The sequence below is a fragment of the Palaemon carinicauda genome, chromosome 26, assembly GCF_036898095.1.
Source record: "Palaemon carinicauda isolate YSFRI2023 chromosome 26, ASM3689809v2, whole genome shotgun sequence".
Lineage (NCBI taxonomy): Eukaryota > Metazoa > Arthropoda > Malacostraca > Decapoda > Palaemonidae > Palaemon > Palaemon carinicauda.
In genome coordinates, this window is record NC_090750.1 from 73,498,983 (window position 1) to 73,519,682 (window position 20,700).

The 20,700-nt window shown below is 44.4% G+C and overlaps 1 protein-coding gene across 5 annotated transcripts in view; it reads right to left on the reverse strand.

Annotated features, from left to right (window-relative positions):
- LOC137619582 (deubiquitinase DESI2-like) overlaps window positions 1–20,700 on the reverse strand; it is a 71,342-nt gene that overhangs the window by 26,994 nt on the left and 23,648 nt on the right. For 2 of the 5 annotated variants that reach the window (XM_068349747.1, XM_068349744.1), the window contains exon 2: window positions 16,567–16,669. The exons of the other annotated variants lie outside the window; for them this stretch is intronic. The gene's annotated coding sequence lies outside the window, so the exon portion shown is untranslated. The remainder of the gene's footprint in view (window positions 1–16,566; window positions 16,670–20,700) is intronic. 5 annotated transcript variants of the gene reach the window in all.

Below are 20,700 nucleotides of genomic sequence, written 5' to 3' on the forward strand. Positions count from 1 at the left end.
TGCATACATTCTTGTGAAGGGTCCATTCTGTTGGGATGATTTGACCCTTCTGACTGAGGCGGTCCGCCATGACATTCATGTTGCCTTGAATGAACCTCGTTACTAGAGATAGGTTTAGATCTCTTGACCAGGTGAGGAGGTCCCTTGCGATCTCGTACAACGTCATAGAATGGGTCCCTCCTTGCTTGGAGATGTACGCCAAGGCCGTGGTGTTGTCGGAGTTCACCTCCACCACCTTGCCTAGAAGGAGGGACTTGAAGCTTTTCAAGGCCAGATGAACTGCCAGTAGCTCCTTGCAGTTGATATGCAACGCTCTTTGCTCCGAGTTCCAAGTGCCCGAGCATTCCCGACCGTCTAATGTCGCACCCCAGCCCGTGTCCGATGCGTCCGAGAAGAGAACGTGGTTGGGGGTCTGAACAGTCAGGGGCAGACCCTCTCTGAGGTTGATGTTGTCCTTCCACCAAGTCAGTGATGACTTCATCTTCTCGGAAATAGGGATCGAGACCGCTTCTAGCGTCTTGTCCTTTCTCCAGTGAACAGCTAGGTGAAATTGAAGGGGACGGAGGTGCAGTCTCCCTAACGCAATGAACTGGTCCAGTGATGAAAGCGTCCCTATCAGACTCATCCACTGTCTGACTGAACATCGGTCCTTCTTTAGCATGTTCTGGATGCATTCTTGGGCTTGACTTATTCTGGGGGCCGACGGAAAAGCCCGAAAAGCTTGACTGTGAATCTCCATCCCTAGGTACACTATAGTTTGGGATGGAACCAGTTGGGACTTTTCCATATTGACCAGGAGACCCAATTCCTTGGTCAGATCTAGAGTCCACTTTAGATTCTCCAGACAGCGACGACTGGACGAAGCTCTTATAAGCCAGTCGTCCAAATAGAGGGAGGCTCTGATGTCTGCTAAATGCAGGAATTTGGCAATATTCCTCATCAGTTTCGTAAAGACAAGAGGCGCCGTGCTTAGGCCAAAGCACAGGGCTTGAAATTGGTAGACAACCTTCCCGTAAACGAACCTTAGAAAAGGTTGGGAATCTGGGTGGATGGGGACGTGAAAGTAAGCGTCCTTGAGGTCTAAAGAGACCATCCAGTCTTCCTTCCTGACCGCTGCTAGAACAGACTTTGTCGTCTCCATGGCGAACGTCTGCTTGGTGACAAAGACATTCAGAGCACTGACGTCTAGCACCGGTCTCCACCCTCCTGTCTTCTTTACCACTAAGAAGAGACGGTTGTAGAAGCCCGGGGATTGATGGTCCTGGACTTTGACTACCGCTCCCTTTTCTAGTAAGAGAGACACCTCTTGCTTCAAAGCTAGTCTCTTGTCCTCCTCTCTGTACCTGGGAGAGAGGTCGATGGGAGTCGTTGCTAGAGGGGGCTTGCGCAAGAATGGGATCTTGTACCCTTCTCTGAGCAACTTCACAGATTGAGCATCTGCGCCCCTGTTCTCTCAGGACTGCCAGTAGTTCTTGAGTCTGGCTCCCACTGCTGTCTGAAGAAGGTGGCAGTCAGACTCTGCCTCTAAAGGACTTGGTACCTTTCTTCTTGCTCCCACGTTTTCCTTCGGCACGAGCACCTCCTCTGCTGGAGGCTCTGCCACGAAAGGGCGGAATAAATCTTGACGCTGGAGTATCCATCCTGGGTCTAGACACGGAAGGCAAAGGGGTGGCTTTGCGTGCAGATGACGCAACCAGGTCATGCGTGTCTTTTTGAATCAAGGAGGCAGCAATCTCCTTGATCAACTCCTCTGGGAAAAGGCACTTCGAGAGAGGAGCAAACATAAGCTCCGATCTCTGACATTGTGTTACTCCAGCTGACAAGAAGGAGCAAAGGTTTTCTCGTTTCTTGAGGACCCCGGAAACGAACAAAGCCGCAAGCTCACTGGAACCGTCCCGTATGGCCTTGTCCATGCAGGACATAATGAACATGGAAGTTTCCTTGTCAGAAGGGGAGGTCTTCCTGCTCAACGCTCCCAAACACCAATCCAAAAAGTTAAACACTTCGAACGCTCTGAACACTCCTTTCATCAGATGATCTAAATCTGAAGGAGTCCAACAAATCTTGAAGCGTCTCATGGCCAGCCTGCGGGAAGAGTCTACTAGACTTGAGAAGTCGCCCTGGGCAGAGGCAGGAACTCCCAAGCCGAGAACTTCTCCCGTGGCATACCAGACGCTAGATCTGGAAGCGAGTTTCGCAGGGGGAAACAAGAATGCTGTCTTCCCAAGGTGCTTTTTGGACTGCATCCAATCTCCCAACACTCTTAAAGCTCTCTTGGACGAGCGGGCGAGGACGAGCTTCGTAAAGGCAGGCGCGGATGACTGTGTGCCTAAAGCGAACTCAGATGGAGGAGAGCGTGGGGCTGCAGAAACAAACTGATCAGGATACATATCCTTGAACAGCGCAAGAACTTTTCTAAAGTCCAAGGAGGGAGGCGTGGTCTTGGGTTCGTCGATGTCCGTGTGCGGGTCGTCAAGGTGTGCAGCGTCGTCATCATCAGAGAGTCCATCGTCTGAATGCTGAGGAGGAAGCGGCAACGGAGTAGGAGTTGGTTGGTCAGCTGAGTCCGGCAGCACGGGTGCATACGTGACTGCACTGGACGCAACGTCATGGAACTGTTGGTCAGTCTGTGAGCTGGCAAAAACCATAGCTGCGCGGGGGCGCAAAGCGTCTACTCCTGACTGTCTAGTCTGCTGTGGGCGAGTAGTGGTAACCACAGTGGGTTGCGGAGGTTGACGCACCGCGTCAAAACAAAACAACTTAGGTTGTTGTTGTAACTCGTGAACGTCAACGGAGGGTTCCGTGCGTCGCTGAACGTCAACATGCGGCTGGCAGGGTACACTGCGCATGGGTGGCGGGACTCTCACAGCTGGAGTGCGGGAGAAGGTAGCCTCAGCGTCAACTGGACGCACAACCGTGGTTGGTTGTAGGCTAACGGGTGCAGCGTCAACCTTCTCCGCACGAAAGTCCTGCATTAAAGATGTTAACTGTGTCTGCATGGTCTGCAGCAAAGACCACTTAGGGTCTACAGTAGCAGGTGCGGCAACAGACGGTGTTACTGCCTGTTGCGGTACCGCTTTGCCTCTCTTAGGAGGTGTGCAGTCATCTGAAGACTGCAGCGAGTCCGAACTGACCCAGTGGCTACAACTGGGCCGTTGGACTTGCGCGGAAGGGACCTTGCGTTTGAGAGGTCGTGAGACCTTGGTCCATTGTTTCTTCCTAGAAACATCTTCCGCAGACGAGGAATAAATGGGCTCTCTCGTCTTCTTGTGGGTGGGGCGATCTTGGCAAGATACGTCCGAAACCACGGAGGGAACGTCTGTCCGCTGATTAAAGCCTGTCGAACCCTTTGGTCGTACGACATTGCTTCTCCCCTGGGCTTGGGAGCTTGCAAGAGGTCCCGGACTGGGAGGACGACAGGCACGAACAGACGCACCCTCAAGCGCAACACTAACACTTTCCACAACACTACCACTCACTTTGTCACTACCCACTGCACTCTTACCCTTCAACTCCTTGACGTCTGCCATGAGTTGGTTACGGTCACTCGCCAATGACTCGACTCTCTCACCCAGAGTCTGGATGGCACGCATCATATCTGCCATCGAAGGTTGTTGAGTGCTAGAAGGGGGATCAGGAGCAACCACTACAGGGGAAGGAATAGGTTGTGGGGCATGGGGAGAGGAAAAATCAACGGAGCGAGATGAACTTCTCCTGACTCTATCTCTCTCTAGCCTACGTGAATATTTCAGGAATTCGAGAAAATCAAATTCCGAAAGCCCAACGCATTCCTCACATCGATCTTCCAATTGACAGGTTTTACCCCGACAATTGGAACAAATGGTGTGCGGATCGATAGAGGCCTTCGGAAGACGCCTTGAACAGTCCCTAGCACTACACTTTCTGTATTTAGGGACTTGAGAAGGGTCAGCCATCTTGAATTAGTCAAAGGGGAATTCAAAATCTATCCAAGTCGTCAACAAATAATCCAAAATTCAATCAAAGAATGCAAGGAAGTATTGAAGATAACCTCTGCAAAGCGAAAGCTAATAACTAGAAATGTGTACTTCACCAAAATCTGTGAAAACCAATCCAGTAAGCAACAGCGTATTTAGTAGCTCTTGCCGGTGGCACGACAGAGAGAAAATTGGTTCTGTGTTTACATGGAGTACTTGAGTACCTGCTCGACAGATGGCGCTGTTGATGTACACCCCCACCTGTATAGCGATCGCTGGCGTATTTTGTCCTTAGGTTTTTCTGTCGGGCAGCAGAGCTGACAGCTTATATGATCACCGGCTAAGTTTAATATTGAAAAATACAAATTTCCAAATTTGTCATTTATTCCGGTGCCAAATACAAACATTTCAGCTCTTTACTAAGGAGACTCACATTTAGGTGGTTGGAAGTCCAAGACCAACTGGCTGGTCACTGATCTGCAGAGTGACGCTTGTGCTTTGCACCAGCTGTGGAAAAATACACCCTATCACCTCACAAACACTAAATAAGAGAAAATGGCCTAAGCAATTGTGTGAAGGTGTAAGAACTAGGCATTGTGACTCAGCCTGGTGAGACATACCCTGGAGCTAGGTTCCTTTCTTACCTGGGCATCAACTGATTCCTACCTGGCTGGGAGATTGGGGACATATTAATTATTATTACTTGCTAAGCTACAACCCTACTTGGAAAAGCAGGATGCTATAAGCCCAGGGGCCCCTACAGGGAAAATAGCTCAGTGGGGAAAGGAAAAATGGAAAATAAAATATTTTAAGAAGAGTAACAACATTAAAATAAATATCTCCTACATAAACTATGAAAACTTTAACAAAATAAGAGGAAGAGGAAGAGAAATAAGATAGAATAGTGCGCTCGAGTGTACCCTCAAGCAAGAAAACTCTAACCCAAGACAGTGGAAGACCATTGTACAGAGGCTATGGCACTACCCAAGACTAGAGAACAATGGTTTGATTTTGGAGTGTCCCTCTCCTAGAAAAGCTGCTTACCATAGCTAAAGTGTCTCTTCTACCCTTACCAAGAGGAAAGTGGCCACTGAACAATTACAGTGCAGTTACCCCTTGAGTGAAGAATTGTTCAGTAATCTGTTGTCAGGCATATGAGGTCAGAGGAGAATATGTAAAGAATAGGCCAGACTATTCAGTGTGTGTTTGTGTAGGCAAAGGGAAAATGAACAGTGACCAAAGAGACTGTTGGGTACCAAGGCCTCCAAGGAGGAGAGGTTTCCTAACAACTTTTGCTAAAGATGTCCTGGCAATTCGTCTTGAGCTAGAAATAGGCATGCTGCTCGTTTCATTCTCTTCAATCTTGTTAAGGATGGGAAGACTTTGACTATATTTGTATTGATGTTCATCCCTAAGTAAACGAAGTTTTAAGTTGGGAGCAAGGAGGACTTCTCGATAATTACCATGACCGCAAGCTCTTGGCAAAAGTCAAAAAGCCTGTCTTGATGAAAGAGAAGAGCTTCCATTGAGTCTGCTAGAAACAACCAGTCATCTAGGTAACGAAGCAGATGAATTCCTTTCTTGTGAGCCCAAGTTGACACTAGGGTAAACACTCAAGTAAAAACTTGAGGTACTGTGGACAGGCACAAACACAGCACCTTGTACTGGTATATTCTGTTGTTGAGGGAGAACCTTAGGTACTTCCTTGAGGATGGGTGAATGGGAATCCGAAGTATGCATCTTCGAAATCTATTGTGATCACGAAGTATTTTGGTCTGACAGCCTGTCTGACCTTCTGGGCCGTCCCCATCTTGAACAGAATCTGTCGGACAAATTCGTTCAGAACTGAGCATCTATGACTGGTCTCTAACCTCCAGATGCTTTTTCTACCAGAAAGAGGCGACTGTGGAAGGCTGGTGACTTCTCCCAGATCTCTTCGTGGAGAATTTTTCTCCAGCGTGGTCTGGTCTTCCGCCTGAAGGGCCAATTCCTTTGTGGATCCCTTCGTGTAGGTACCTTTCACTGGGGAGGTTAGAGGACGGAGAGTGTATATGAATGGGACGTGGTATCCTGCCCTGAGGACAGTGACATATCATTCACCTCTCCCATCTGCTCCGCAGTCATCCTCCCACCGATGGACTGGTCGGAGGAATGCACCCCCTAGTGGGCACGTTCGCAATGTCCTCTCCTACCTCTCTTACCTCTCCTGGGTCCTCTGGGACAAAAGGGTTGCCTTTGGCCTTGGCTCCTCGTTGTTGCTTGCTGTGAGTGTTGAGGACCCTTTTTCTGCTCTTGGCACTTCATAGGGGGATGGGGAGGCTGCAGCGGGGGTGCCGCAGAGCATGGATGAGACGTCATAACGAGGAGGGAGTTGTGATTCGCTTCCCTCTAACTCTCCACAACTGCGTCCATGTTCTCCACATTAAAGAGGGAGGGGCATTGGGATGTCTAATCTTTTCTGTCCTTGGCACCTGCTTTATGAATTTTGAGGCAATTGCATTGCTCCACCTCAAAACCCAGCTGACCCACATTGTGAATCAAGAACTCAACAGTCCAGGTTCCAGAAAGTAGGAAGGTGGATATCGCCTCCCTGTTCTATTCGATGGAGAAATCCTGGGTCCTGAAAAGGTACCCCACCAATCACAACCAGTAGTCTTAACCATGTAGCGGCTTGCAAAGAACACTTTGCAACCTTCTCCACGTTTTCAGCAACCGCTGCAGAGAACCCAACTGACAAGGAGGAGAGCTTGTCCAAAGAGACACTGGGTCAATGCCAGAATTGCCGGATCTAGAGGGAGAGAGGAAGGGGTATCGTCCACTACATCGTCCTATTTCCTTTGCCTGATGTAAGGTGGAGGAAGTAACTGAGACGAATTCACCCATCTCAAAGGTTGTGATTCTCCTGCCACCTGTGTGTAGACTTTCTTTTTGGCACCCCTGACCCCTATCGACCAAGGTAGTCACCTTAGCCTTGGTTACCCTGGGAGTGTCATAAAAGAGATCAAGGACAGAGCCCTTTCCCTCTGCTGGAATAGGGTCAGGTTTCCCAAAGGAATTGATCTTCCTGATGCAGGAGAGGACCTGCAAAAGACGTGGTTAGTGTATTTTGTTCCAAAGGGGTGATCTTAGGGCTCGCGGATGGAGGCTATGTGCTCTCGGAGTGATCAGATCCATAAGACGTTAACAGGTCTACAAGAAACAGAAAAAGACCTTAGGGGAAGGCCTTGAACTTGTTGGTCCACGGTTAAAGCCCAATTCTTGGGGATTGAAAAGAGACTACCCCATGGACGAAGTCTGCGCTGCTTCTCCAGGAGAAGCAACAGAGGCTTTGGCCCCGCAAGGTTGTCCGAGAGTCAAGGCACTTCCACTCCTACCCGATTGGTCCCAAGAAAATACCAACCGGGTGGAGTCAGAGTGACAGGATTGAGCCGCCGGAGAAAGTTGGCGAGGTTTCTTTGAAGATGACCCCGAAGTGAAGAATCCCTCTTTTCTTTCTTCTTCCAGCATCTAATAAATCATTGCCGGGAGGGCACTCCTTACTCACATTACAGGAAGACTCCTACGTACAAATGTGACCCCTATACACAGGACAAATGCCATGGAGGTCTGTCCATGAAGGTGCCGCAACGGTGCCCTTCTCTGCCTGGACAAATTTGCATTCTCAATATAGGAATGTACTCACTCTTACATACAAGAGGAAAAGGAAAAATTCTTAATTTTAAGGCCAGTTGGTTTCATTGGTTTGTAAACAGTCAAGCAGAGGAGAATTGACAATGTCCATTCCCTTCCAAGCTAAAAAGTGTCTTGTGTTGACTACTGCGTGTGACTACTGGGTTGGTTGGTCCTATCCCCCACCAACTAACGGAGGGTAGTTGCACTTCGTTAAAAGTTTTACGGCTAGTTTTGTCTGTTGCCGAAATATATCTCCGAAGTAAAGTGCTGAAATGTTTGTATTTGGTGCCGGAACAAACTAATTTTGATTTTGATGTACTTTTACAGAACACAATTGCCAGCTCCAGTCCAAGATTTCTTATCAGTGATGGTTTTTTCATAAAAAAAAAAGTATTGCCAATAAAATCATTACAGTATAACCTTATCCACTGATTTCTTAACTGCTGACTCGACTATCCACTGTTGAACTATTGATAAGAGAGAGAGAGAGAGAGAGAGAGAGAGAGAGAGAGAGAGAGAGAGAGAGAGAGAGAGAGAGAGAGAGAGAGAGATCAACACTTCCAGTATTTATAAGATTTTGATGTACTGTACTATACTGTTTCATTATTACAAGAATAGAACATTTACTGCTGTAGTATTACATTTCAAGTACAATTACATTTCCTAAGTGAAAATTTACAAGTGGAAATAAAATCCTTATTTATATTTCACATTATCTCTGAACCTCCGCAGCAATAGGGGTGTTTGAAACAATTACAGTGGACATGGAGGTCTTACTGGATATCAAAACACTGCATCTAATTAGGGTACTCTTATTAGCTATTATCTGTGCTGGAGAAAGACCAGCTCAATCTACTAATAGAGAGAGAATAGGATATTGAGAAAAATATTTTTCTTTCAATATTGAAAAGAGCTATGTAAATCACATATCCTAAAAAAGTAAAGAAAATGATAAAGAAATTAGAATGTAACAATGATAAATGAGGTTACTCCTATCATTATATTGTAGAGTACCGTATAAGCAAACATAGAAGTTTTATTTAAATTTTGATGTCCTGTACTCAAGAACACTAAATATTTATCTATTTACAATAATTTATGTAAATACCAGTATTTTAACATGGCATAATAACAAAATCATTAAATTGAGACTAGTTCTAGCATGCCCTTTTAATTATATCTCTACTGTACCAAATTAATTCATTAAAAAAAAGGGTGATGAAAATTAAGAAATATGGAATATATTCCTTCAGCCATTCAACACGTAAGATAAATGGGTTCATCGGATAGTAGGACGAACTTTGCTGACAGAGCATCATATAGTTTATTTGCATACAACTGAAACATCACTAATTTTTCCCTTCTGATGGCTTAGCAAAAGTAAAATTTTTGTCTACTGTATGAGACTTTTTTTTTTTTCTTAACTTAAAACAAAAATCATAGACACTTTAACCCTTTTACCCCCAGGCTATTTGGAAATTTCCAACCCTTAACCCCCAGGGGGTTATTTTTTTCCCAGCACATTTTGCAGTATATTTTTTTTAATTGCTCTAACAGCCTTAATTTTTGTCATAGAGAGGTCAGGTTGGTCTCATTCTCTTGGAAAATGCCTGAATTTTCTCAAAAACTTATCAAAAATATGAAAAAAAAAAAAAAAATTTATAGCATTTTTTTGCTAGGACGTACCGGTACATCCATGGGGGTAAAGGGATGGCTTTTGTGAAACGTACCAGTACGTCCTTTGGGGGTAAAAGGGTTAAACACATAGAGATTGATTCTTGATAACGATGCAAAAATTATGAAAAATGTTATTTTCATTAGTAAAATAAATTTTTGAATATACTTACCCGATGATCATGTAGCTGTCAACTCCGTTGCCCGACAGAAATCTACGGTCGGGATACGCCAGCGATCGCTATCCAGGTGGGGGTGTACTCAACAGCGCCATCTGTGGTCAGGTACTCAAGTACTTCTTGTCAACAAGAACTCAATTTTCTCCTCGGTCCACTGGTTCTCTATGGGGAGGAAGGGCGGGTTCTTTAATTCATGATCATCGGGTAAGTATATTCAAAAATTTATTTTACTAATGAAAATAACATTTTTCAATATTAATCTTACCCGATGATCATGTAGCTGATTCACACCCAGGGTGGTGGGTGGAGACCAGCATACATGTTAACAAAGAAGCTAAGTATCCCGTATTTCATTTTATTAGTTATTCAAAATAACAAACATAAAATAAATAAGTACCTGGTAAGGAAGTCGACTTGAACCATTACTCTGCCTTTATTAAGTATGTCTTCCTTACTGAGCGTAGCGGTCCTCTTAGGATGCTGAACGACTCTTAGGTGCTGAAGTATAAAGGGCTGCAACCCATACTAAAGGACCTCATCACAACCTCTAACCTAGGCGCTTCTCAAGAAAGAATTGACCACCCGCCAAATCAACCAGGATGCGGAAGGCTTCTTAGCCGACTGTACAACCCAAAAACAACAATAAAAAGTATTCAAGAGAAAGGTTAAAAAGGTTATGGGATTATGGGAATGTAGTGGCTGAGCCCTCACCTACTACTGCACTCGCTGCTACGAATGGTCCCAGGGTGTAGCAGTTCTCGTAAAGAGACTGGACATCTTTGAGATAGAATGATGCGAACACTGACTTGCTTCTCTAATGGGTTGCATCCATAACACTCTGCAGAGAACGGTTCTGTTTGAAGGCCACTGAAGTAGCCACAGCTCTCACTTCATGTGTCCTTACCTTCAGCAAAGCAAGGTCTTCTTCCTTCAGATGAGAATGTGCTTCTCTAATCAGAAGCCTGATGTAGTAAGAAACTGCGTTCTTAGACATTGGTAGAGAAGGCTTCTTGATAGCACACCATAAGGCTTCTGATTGTCCTCGTAAAGGTTTTGACCTTCTTAGATAGTACCTAAGAGCTCTAACTGGGCAAAGTACTCTCTCCAGTTCGTTCCCCACCAAGTTGGACAGGCTTGGGATCTCGGACGACTTAGGCCAAGGACGTGAAGGAAGCTCGTTTTTAGCCAAAAAACCGAGCTGCAAGGAACATGTAGCCGTTTCAGATGTGAAACCTATGTTCCTGCTGAAGGCATGGATCTCACTTACTCTTTTAGCTGTTGCTAAGCACACGAGGAAAAGAGTTTTTAATGTGAGGTCCTTAAAAGAGGCTGATTGGAGCGGTTCAAATCTTGATGACATAAGGAACCTTAGGACCACGTCTAGATTCCAGCCTGGAGTGGACAACCGACGTTCCTTTGAGGTCTCAAAAGACCTAAGGAGGTCCTGTAGATCTTTGTTGGTGGAAAGATCCAAGCCTCTGTGGCGGAAAACCGCTGCCAACATACTTCTGTAACCCTTGATCGTAGGAGCTGATAGGGATCTTACGTTCCTTAGATGTAACAGGAAGTCAGCAATCTGGGTTACAGTGGTACTGGTTGAGGAAACTGCATTGGCCTTGCACCAGCTTCGGAAGACTTCCCATTTAGACTGATAGACTCTGAGAGTGGATGTCCTCCTTGCTCTGGCAATCGCTCTGGCTGCCTCCTTCGAAAAGCCTCTAGCTCTTGAGAGTCTTTCGATAGTCTGAAGGCAGTCAGACGAAGAGCGTGGAGGTTTGGGTGTACCTTCTTTACGTGAGGTTGACGCAGAAGGTCCACTCTTAGAGGAAGAGTCCTGGGAACGTCGACCAGCCATTGCAGTAACTCTGTGAACCATTCTCTCGCGGGCCATAGGGGAGCAACCAACGTCAGCCGTGTCCCTTTGTGAGAGGCGAACTTCTGAAGTACCCTGTTGACAATCTTGAACGGCGGGAATGCATACAGGTCGAGATGGGACCAATCCAGAAGAAAGGCATCCACGTGAACTGCTGCTGGGTCTGGAATCGGAGAACAATACAACGGGAGCCTCTTGGTCATCGAGGTAGCGAACAGATCTATGGTTGGCTGACCCCACAGGGCCCAAAGTCTGCTGCAAACATTCTTGTGAAGGGTCCACTCTGTGGGGATGACCTGACCCTTCCGGCTGAGGCGATCTGCCATGACATTCATATCGCCCTGAATGAACCTCGTTACCAGCGTGAGCTTTCGATCTTTTGACCAAATGAGGAGATCCCTTGCGATCTCGAACAACTTCCTCGAATGAGTCCCTCCCTGCTTGGAGATGTAAGCCAAGGCTGTGGTGTTGTCGGAGTTCACCTCCACCACCTTGTTTAGCTGGAGGGACTTGAAGTTTATCAAGGCCAGATGAACCGCCAACAACTCCTTGCAATTGATGTGAAGTGTCCTTTGCTCCTGATTCCATGTTCCCGAGCATTCCTGTCCGTCCAATGTCGCACCCCAGCCCGTGTCTGATGCGTCCGAGAAGAGACGGTGGTCAGGGGTCTGAACAGCCAAAGGTAGACCTTCCTTGAGAAGAATGCTGTTCTTCCACCACGTTAGAGTAGACCTCATCTCTTCGGAAACAGGAACTGAGACTGTCTCTAGCGTCAAGTCCTTTATCCAGTGAGCAGCTAGATGATACTGAAGGGGGCGGAGGTGGAGTCTCCCTAACTCGATGAACAGGGCCAGCGATGAAAGTGTCCCTGTTAGACTCATCCACTGCCTGACTGAGCATCGGTTCCTTCTCAGCATGCTCTGGATGCATTCTAGGGCTTGGTTGATCCTTGGGGCCGACGGAAAAGCCCGAAAAGCTCGACTCTGAATCTCCATACCCAGGTAGACAATGGTCTGGGATGGGAAGAGCTGGGACTTCTCTAAATTGACCAGGAGGCCCAGTTCCTTGGTCAGATCCATAGTCCATCTGAGATTCTCCAGACAGCGACGACTTGTGGGAGCTCTTAAAAGCCAATCGTCTAAATAGAGGGAGGCTCTGATGTCTGCCAAGTGAAGGAATTTCGCAATATTCCTCATCAGTCTGGTAAACACAAGAGGTGCCGTGCTTAGGCCAAAGCACAGGGCTTGGAACTGGTACACAACCTTTCCAAAGACGAATCTTAGAAAAGGTTGGGAGTCTGGATGGATGGGGACGTGAAAGTATGCGTCTTTCAGGTCTAACGAGACCATCCAGTCCTCCTGCCTGACCGCTGCTAGGACCGACTTCGTCGTCTCCATCGTGAACGTCTGCTTGGTGACAAAAGCATTGAGAGCACTGACGTCCAGCACCGGTCTCCAACCTCCTGTCTTCTTGGCTACCAGGAAGAGACGGTTGTAAAAGCCCGGGGATTGATGATCCCGGACTATGACCACTGCTTCCTTTTGTAGCAAGAGCGACACCTCTTGTTGCAACGCTAGCCTCTTGTCCTTCTCCTTGTAGTTGGGAGAGAGGTTGATGGGAGATGTAGCTAGAGGGGGATTGCGGCAGAACGGAATTCTGTATCCCTCCCTTAGCCACTTCACAGACTGAGCGTCTGCACCTCTGCTCTCCCAAGCTTGCCAGAAGGTCTTGAGTCTGGCTCCTACTGCTGTCTGGAGAGGAGGGCAGTCAAAACTTGCCTTTTGCGGACTTGGAACCCTTCTTGGACTTGCCACGGTGACTGTCTGCACGGGTACCTCCTCTGCTGGAGGTTCTGCCACGAAAGGGCGGGATGAACCTAGAAGCAGGTGTATCAACTGCTGCAGGGCGGAAGGGTCTAGGCACGGAAGGTAAGGTTTTAGCCTTACGTGCAGAAGAAGCCATCAGATCATGAGTATCCTTCTGGATAAGTGAGGCAGCCATCCCCTTAATCAACTCCTCCGGAAACAGACACTTGGAGAGAGGAGCAAACAACAACTCCGACTTCTGGCAAGGAGTGATACCAGCAGATAAGAAGGAGCAAAGATGTTCTCTCTTCTTGAGGACTCCTGATACATATGAAGCCGCAAGTTCACCAGACCCATCCCGAATTGCCTTGTCCATGCTAGACATGATCAGCATGGCCGAGTCCTTATCTGAAGGGGAAGTCTTCCTGCTTAAGGCTCCCAAACACCAATCGAGGAAGTTGAATATCTCGAAGGCACGAAAGACTCCCTTCAACAGATGATCTAGATCGGAAAAGGACCAGCAGATCTTCGAACGTCTCATAGCCAACCTGCGGGGAGAGTCAACCAGACTTGAGAAGTCGGCCTGGGCAGAGGCAGGAACCCCCAAGCCAGGTTCCTCTCCCGTGGCATACCAGACGCTCGACTTAGAAGCAAGCTTGGGAGGAGGAAACACAAAAGAGGTCCTTCCCAGTTGCTTCTTGGAATGCAACCAGTCCCCCATAACCCTCAAAGCTCTCCTAGATGATCTGGCGAGAACAAGCTTGGTGAAGGCAGGCGCAGCAGACTGCATGCCCAGAGCAAACTCGGAGGGAGGAGAACGAGGGGTTGCAGACACAAAATGCTCAGGATACAAGTCCCTGAACAAAGCAAGGACTTTGCGAAAGTCTAAGGAGGGTGGCGAAGACTTGTGTCCTTCAACATCAGTGAGGTTCATCCAGATGAGCAGCTTCATCATCCGATACATCATCATCCGAAAGTTGAGTTGTGAGTGGCAAAGGCAGAGCAGCAAGCTGAACGGCTGAATCCTGCAGAACGGGTGCATGCGTACCTGCGGATCCAACATCATGCCTCTGCTGGACAGTCTGCGAGCTGGCAACAACAAAAGCAGAGGGCTGGTGTGTGGGAGGGTCTGCGGTGGGCTGAGGAGCATGCGGTATGGTATGCAGAGCATGCTGTAAGGTATGCGGCTCATGCTGCATGGTATGCGGAGTATGCTGTAAGGTCTGCAGAGCATGCTGCATGGGCTGAGGAGAATGCCGCATAGTGCTGGAACCCGGCAACTCCTGATGCGGCAGCTCACGCATGTTAGCAGATGGTGCAGCAAGAACATGCGTCTGGCAGGGAGGACTGCGCATCGGTGGAGGAGCTCTCACAGGTGGGGTGTGGGAGCAGGCAGCCGCAGTATCTGCTGAGCGCACAACCTCTGCGGGTTGTAGGTTAACAGGAGAGGTGTTAACCTTCTCGGCATGATACTCCTGCATGAATGCCCCAAGCTGAGACTGCATAGTCTGCAGCATGGACCACTTAGGGTCTACTGTGGTTGGAGCAACCACAGACGGAGCAGTAGCCTGTTGAGGGACCACTCTACCTCTCTTGGGAGGTGTGCAGTCATCAGATGACTGTGGCGAGTCCGAACTGACCCAGTGGCTACACCTGGGCCGTTGGACTACTCGGAAGGGACCTTACGTTTGAGCGGTCGTGAGACCTTGGTCCACCGTTTCCTCCTGGAAACTTCTTCCACAGACGAGGAATGTAAGGGCTCATTCGTCTGTATGTGGATGGGACGATCCTTAACAGATACGTCCGCAACCACTGAGGATACATCTGTGCGCCGATCAAGGCCTGCCGAACCCTTTGGTCCTTCGACATTGCTTCTCCCCTGGGCTTGGGAGCTTGCAAGAGGTCCCGAACTGGGAGGACGACTGGCACGCACAGATGTACCCTCATGCGCAACACTGACACTGACACTATGCACATCACTAGCACTAACACTTCCCACTGCACTCTTCGCTTTCAGCTCTCTGACATCTGCCAAGAGCTGATTGCGGTCACTAACCAACGACTCCACCTTCTCACCGAGAGCCTGAATGGCACGCAACATATCAGCCATTGCAGGCTGAGCACTCGTAGCAGGTTCGGGAGTCACCACCACAGGGGAAGGAAAAGGTTGAGGGGCATGGGGAGAGGAAAAATCCACAGAGCGAGAAGAACTCCTCCTATCTCTCTCCTTCTCTAACCTACGTGCATATCTAAGGAATTCGTTAAAATCGAATTCCGAAAGCCCAGCACATTCCCCACATCGATCTTCCAATTGACAGGATTTACCCCTACAATTGGAACATACGGTGTGAGGATCTATAGAGGCCTTCGGAAGACGCCTAGTACAAGTCCTAACACTACACTGCCTGTATTTAGGAACTTGGGAATGGTCAGACATCTTGAATTTAGTAGTAGTCAAGGGGGAATTCCAAAATTAAGCAAAGTTCGTTAACCAATAAATCAAATTAATTCCAAAAGCTTGCTAAGCTAAGGATAAAGCTTCCTGAACAGCGAAGGCTAAACTTTAGAGCAAATACATCACCAAATCGTGAACAAAAGACTCCAAAATCAACAGCGTATCCAAGTAGGTCTTGCCGGCGGCACGACAGAGGAAAAATTGAGTTCTTGTTGACAAGAAGTACTTGAGTACCTGACCACAGATGGCGCTGTTGAGTACACCCCCACCTGGATAGCGATCGCTGGCGTATCCCGACCGTAGATTTCTGTCGGGCAACGGAGTTGACAGCTACATGATCATCGGGTAAGATTAATATTGAAAAAAAGATGATCAATCATCAGAACTAAGCAGGACTAAGATCGAAGAATAATTAGTTTCCACTCGTTTGTGAGTTTGAGCCCTTGAATGGGAAGAGCTCATTCAAATATACATACTGTGCCGGTTAAGAATGCATTGCATTCACCTAGTTTTTACAGTATTTTTACATGCAAAACAGTATTTTAAAGTCCATTCAATATTGTTTTAAATCTATGTTAAAACAGGTTTACTGTATTTTCAAACTGATTTTATATTAAAGTCTGTGATGTTGTTATTTTGTTAGATGAGGTATATAGTTAGTACACCTTAAAGTATCATATACAGTCCAATATATTTTTATCTATGTATTGTTAATCATTCCAATTTGCACCATAACAAAAATTAATTAAAACAGAAACACACCATGTGAGAAAACCAACTATTTTTTTTGTTAATTTCTCATTTGCACATTTATAAATCATTCAAAATACATACACTCGTTAAACCCAGAATTCAATAAATCAAAATACACACAGAATCCCCACACAAAACCGACAGCGATCATGATTTGATGCACCATAAAACTTTCCAAAATTGGATCAATTTTTCATACCATGCAAATGCAGTGAAACTGTATGTAATTAGATAATCACAGAAGCATCAGTTGTCCTTTGAAAGCAGAATGTTATTCTTAATAACTGTGTAAAGATAAAGATCTGAAATTAAGAGAAAGGAAAAACGTTTTAGTGTAATAACTGAAAACAATCTATTTATCAAAACCTCATCCTTATGAAAACATCAAACTAGTATCTAGTTTTGTTTTCCTGAATTTGTAAAAGAGCCAATTTTAAAAGGAATCATTTAAATGACTGGATTATACAAATTCCAAAAACCAAACTACAAATGAGAAATGACTCGTAATAAAAAAATAACTGGATTGAATTGAGTAAAATGAATTAAGAGCAAGTCTTTTGGAATATCTAAAACTCGAATGTGGAGTGTACAACAGTACATCTTGTGGGATATAGTATTGGTCAGTCTCCTGGTGGAAAAACAATTTCCTCAACCACTATTACCTCTTTTCTAAAAAGATCTTGTCAAAAACTATCAGGCTGAAGTATTGAATAAAGACGAACTACTAAAGCCTACTACAAATAGATGACTGACATTCCAATAAGTTTCCACTGTCCGAAGCACAACCTAACCCAATTCTTAGCACAGGACTCTAAAACTATTGGTGCATAGTTTCAGTTGAACACTTTAAGACCAGTGATGATAAATATTGGGTAAGGAAATTTGGGTGCTACTATAGCATGATTCCTACCCTCATTTTCTGTTCCTACCTCAATATGGGGATTCAAATCTACTATAGGGCAATTCCTACCAAGCAAACAACCAAATATATTAATATTCCCCTTCCAAGGTGTTATTACAAGAGTAACACCTCAATTAAGCCTTACCAAACCAACTAAATAAGCACAGTGTAAACAAAACGACCATTTTACCTAACCTAACCTAACCTATACTAAAGTGCTTTTTATAGATTTTCCAGCATGTTTTATAGAATAGAATAGATTAAAATAATGTCAAGAAGTATGTTTTATATATCCTCCTTTGGTAGGAATCACCTCATACCCAAAAATTAGGGTAGGAATCACACTATAGTAGAATCCTGATGGTAGGAATCACACTACAGTAGCACCGAAATTTGTGTCGACCAACAGTCCCAAAAAATCACAGATCTCACAAATTATTTTCAGATGTTCGACCATAATGTACACTGATAGTTTTTGGATTGAGTGTACATATCACAATGCCAGAAAATTATTAAAGGGCAGTTGCTCTGAAGCATCAGTCAACTGAGGAAGAAAAACTGTCCAATAAAGAAAAAATCTTGGAAAGTAGGGATAGAGTTTTTATTTTTCCTTATCGAATATGTAATGTACACACTGTACTGATTTTGCAACCCAATCCAACACACTGGATTTACCTATAATCCTGGGAATAAGAAGCCAAAACCAATCTTATGTGCATAATTGTCTTGGAACTCACTTCAGGATAAAATGTGATTGTATAAAAAATAATCTAAATAGATATGTTTTTTGTAATATGTATCATTTCAATACCAAATGTGTTAAAATGTTCACATTTTCTGGTATCCTTCAGTTACCTAATATTACATAGGAAATAGTCTGGTATACAGGTATGTTATTTTGAAGGATTTTGTTACCAACTAACGGTAACTTTACCTTTGGATCCAGAAGCTATGACCAAGAACAGTTAACCTGTCTTAATTCCTTCTCTGTGAATAAATATGGAACATTAATAAAATTCTATTTCTAAACTCACCTGATATTTATATCTTTTCACTCAGGAAGCTCTGTTCATAACAAAGCTTATCCCTAAAACTAAAATCTTTCCTGTTTTCTTTCCTTCCAACAGTCTTAGGCCTTTAGTGTAGTAATGAAACACTCTATACTCAATTTTCTTTAAAAAGACAGATTTGCACCGACACGCATGGGTGCCCTTTTAGCTCGGAAAAGTTTCCTACTTGTTGATTGGTTGAAGGTATTTTTGTCCGAATAGCATCGTTTTTGAATAATTACCAAATAATGTGAATCAAAACTTATTTACTAACCTAAATTTCTCCCTTAGATATATGTTTTGTCAATAAATAATGTTAACAAATACAGTAAAGAGATTATAAAGTATTGTGAAGGCAAGTCTAAATTTAACAACACCTGCCAAAGTCAACAGGAGCTTGCTCTCGGATGTACGCTACATAATTTTGTAACTTTTCACATATTTTACAACAAATTGGGATAAGTTTCACTAAACATAAGAAAAACATGTTATTATAAACGTTCTTTGAATACTAGAATCTCCTAAAAACATGGAATTAATAAGACTCGCTATTGGTGAAAAGTTGCAGGAAGGTAAAAGGAACAGCCTACTGTCAACACCAAAGCAAGAATGAAAGGGAGAAGGAGGGGTATCCCGGTTGTAACTCGGCAATGAAATTATGAATTCGTTTAATTGTGATTTTTATGCAACACTACAGTATCCTCAACCAGAAAATATTGCTATTAATCAAATCTACACCTTTAGAAAAAATAACAAAACCTACCTAAATTTGGGCACACTATTCTATTTAATTTCTCTTCCTCTTATTTGGTTAAAATTTTATAGTTTATATAAATATGTATTTTTATGTTGTTACTGTTCTTAAAATATTTTATTTTTCCTTGTTTCCTTTCCTCACCGGGCTATTTTCCCTGTTGGGACCTCTAGGCTTACAGCATCCTGCTTTTCCAACTAGGGTTGTAGCTTAGCAAGTAATAAAAATAATACTGAAGTGTTGACTCCTATCCACCTCATAACAACCAGAGAAACCCAGGGGATAAGCTAGGTTTCTGTCGGAAAGACAGACACACACGGAGGAACGTATATCCTAAAGAGGATATGATGTCTAAAATATGTTTTCAATTTAAAGAAATGGGTTGTAGGCTATACAATGTGTCCATCCTCCCCTTACAAAGAGGATAGAGTTGTTGTGGCCTATTGGTTAACGTATCTGCCTGATGATCACCAGACTAGGGTTCAAGTCTGGCTCAAACTCATTAGTTCCTTTAGTGTCTGCAACTTCACCATCCTTGTGACAAAGGATGGGGGGTTAGGAGAGCCTATAGGTCTGTCTACCTGCTGAAACATCAGCAGCCATTGCCTGGCCCTCCCTCATCCTAGCTTGGGTGGCTAGGGTGCTTGAGCACTGATCATATGTACAGGCCTATATGGTCAGTCTCTAGATCATTTGTCCTACTTGCTAGAACAATGTCACTGACCCTTGCTTCTGCCATTCAAGAGTGGCCTTTAAACAAGATACTTCTATATTACATGAATAGAAATTTGCTCAGGACAGAAGCTTACCTCCATCGACATCCAATCCAGCAAATATCGGCAAGGAGGGGAAGAAGAGAGAAAAAAAGGGCCAGACATTCTTGTCTCTCTTCCTAGAATAACGTTACACCCAGTATCCTAGAATCTTTACATTAAATTTTAACCTATCACCCCTTTAATTAATTTTCCTTCCTTTCATCATTTTTATTCAAGTCCTTTCAGTTTATCATTTCCCTTTAATAATATTTGACACCTTCCTGTATAATAATTTACAAGCATCTTAGTTTAAAAAAACTAGAATGAAGAAAACAAGACTTGAATCAACATTTGGTAAAATATACCTTTACAGTAATAGTTTACCTTACATTCTTCCTCCTTTCCTGTTTGCTTTTAATTTTTTTTTTATTCACACTTTATTATTCATTATATCCTTTATTACTGGTTATTATCATTACTGTACTGTACTTTTTCTCACTATTTCCCACACTGAGAACGACACAGAAACAAATGATAGTACGACATGGTCAAGCTTTTAATGCCATTACCAGCTAGATTGTCTTAACTACTGTACAGTACTAGAGGCTTAAGTTTATTGGAAGGAAATAAAAAATTAATTTTTTCTTTAAAAAGTTTTTGGATAAGCACAGATATAAACTGAATTTTGGGAGAGAAACAATAGGAATATCATGGGTGGTTCATAGGAATTATTATACATAGTAAAATGATTACTTAAGGAGGAATACTTCCTTAAAGTATTAACATATGAAGTTGAAGATAAAAGTGTGAATAGATTACAGCATTGAAGTGTGATAGATTACAGCATTAAAGAGAAAATTTAAAAACATTCTCA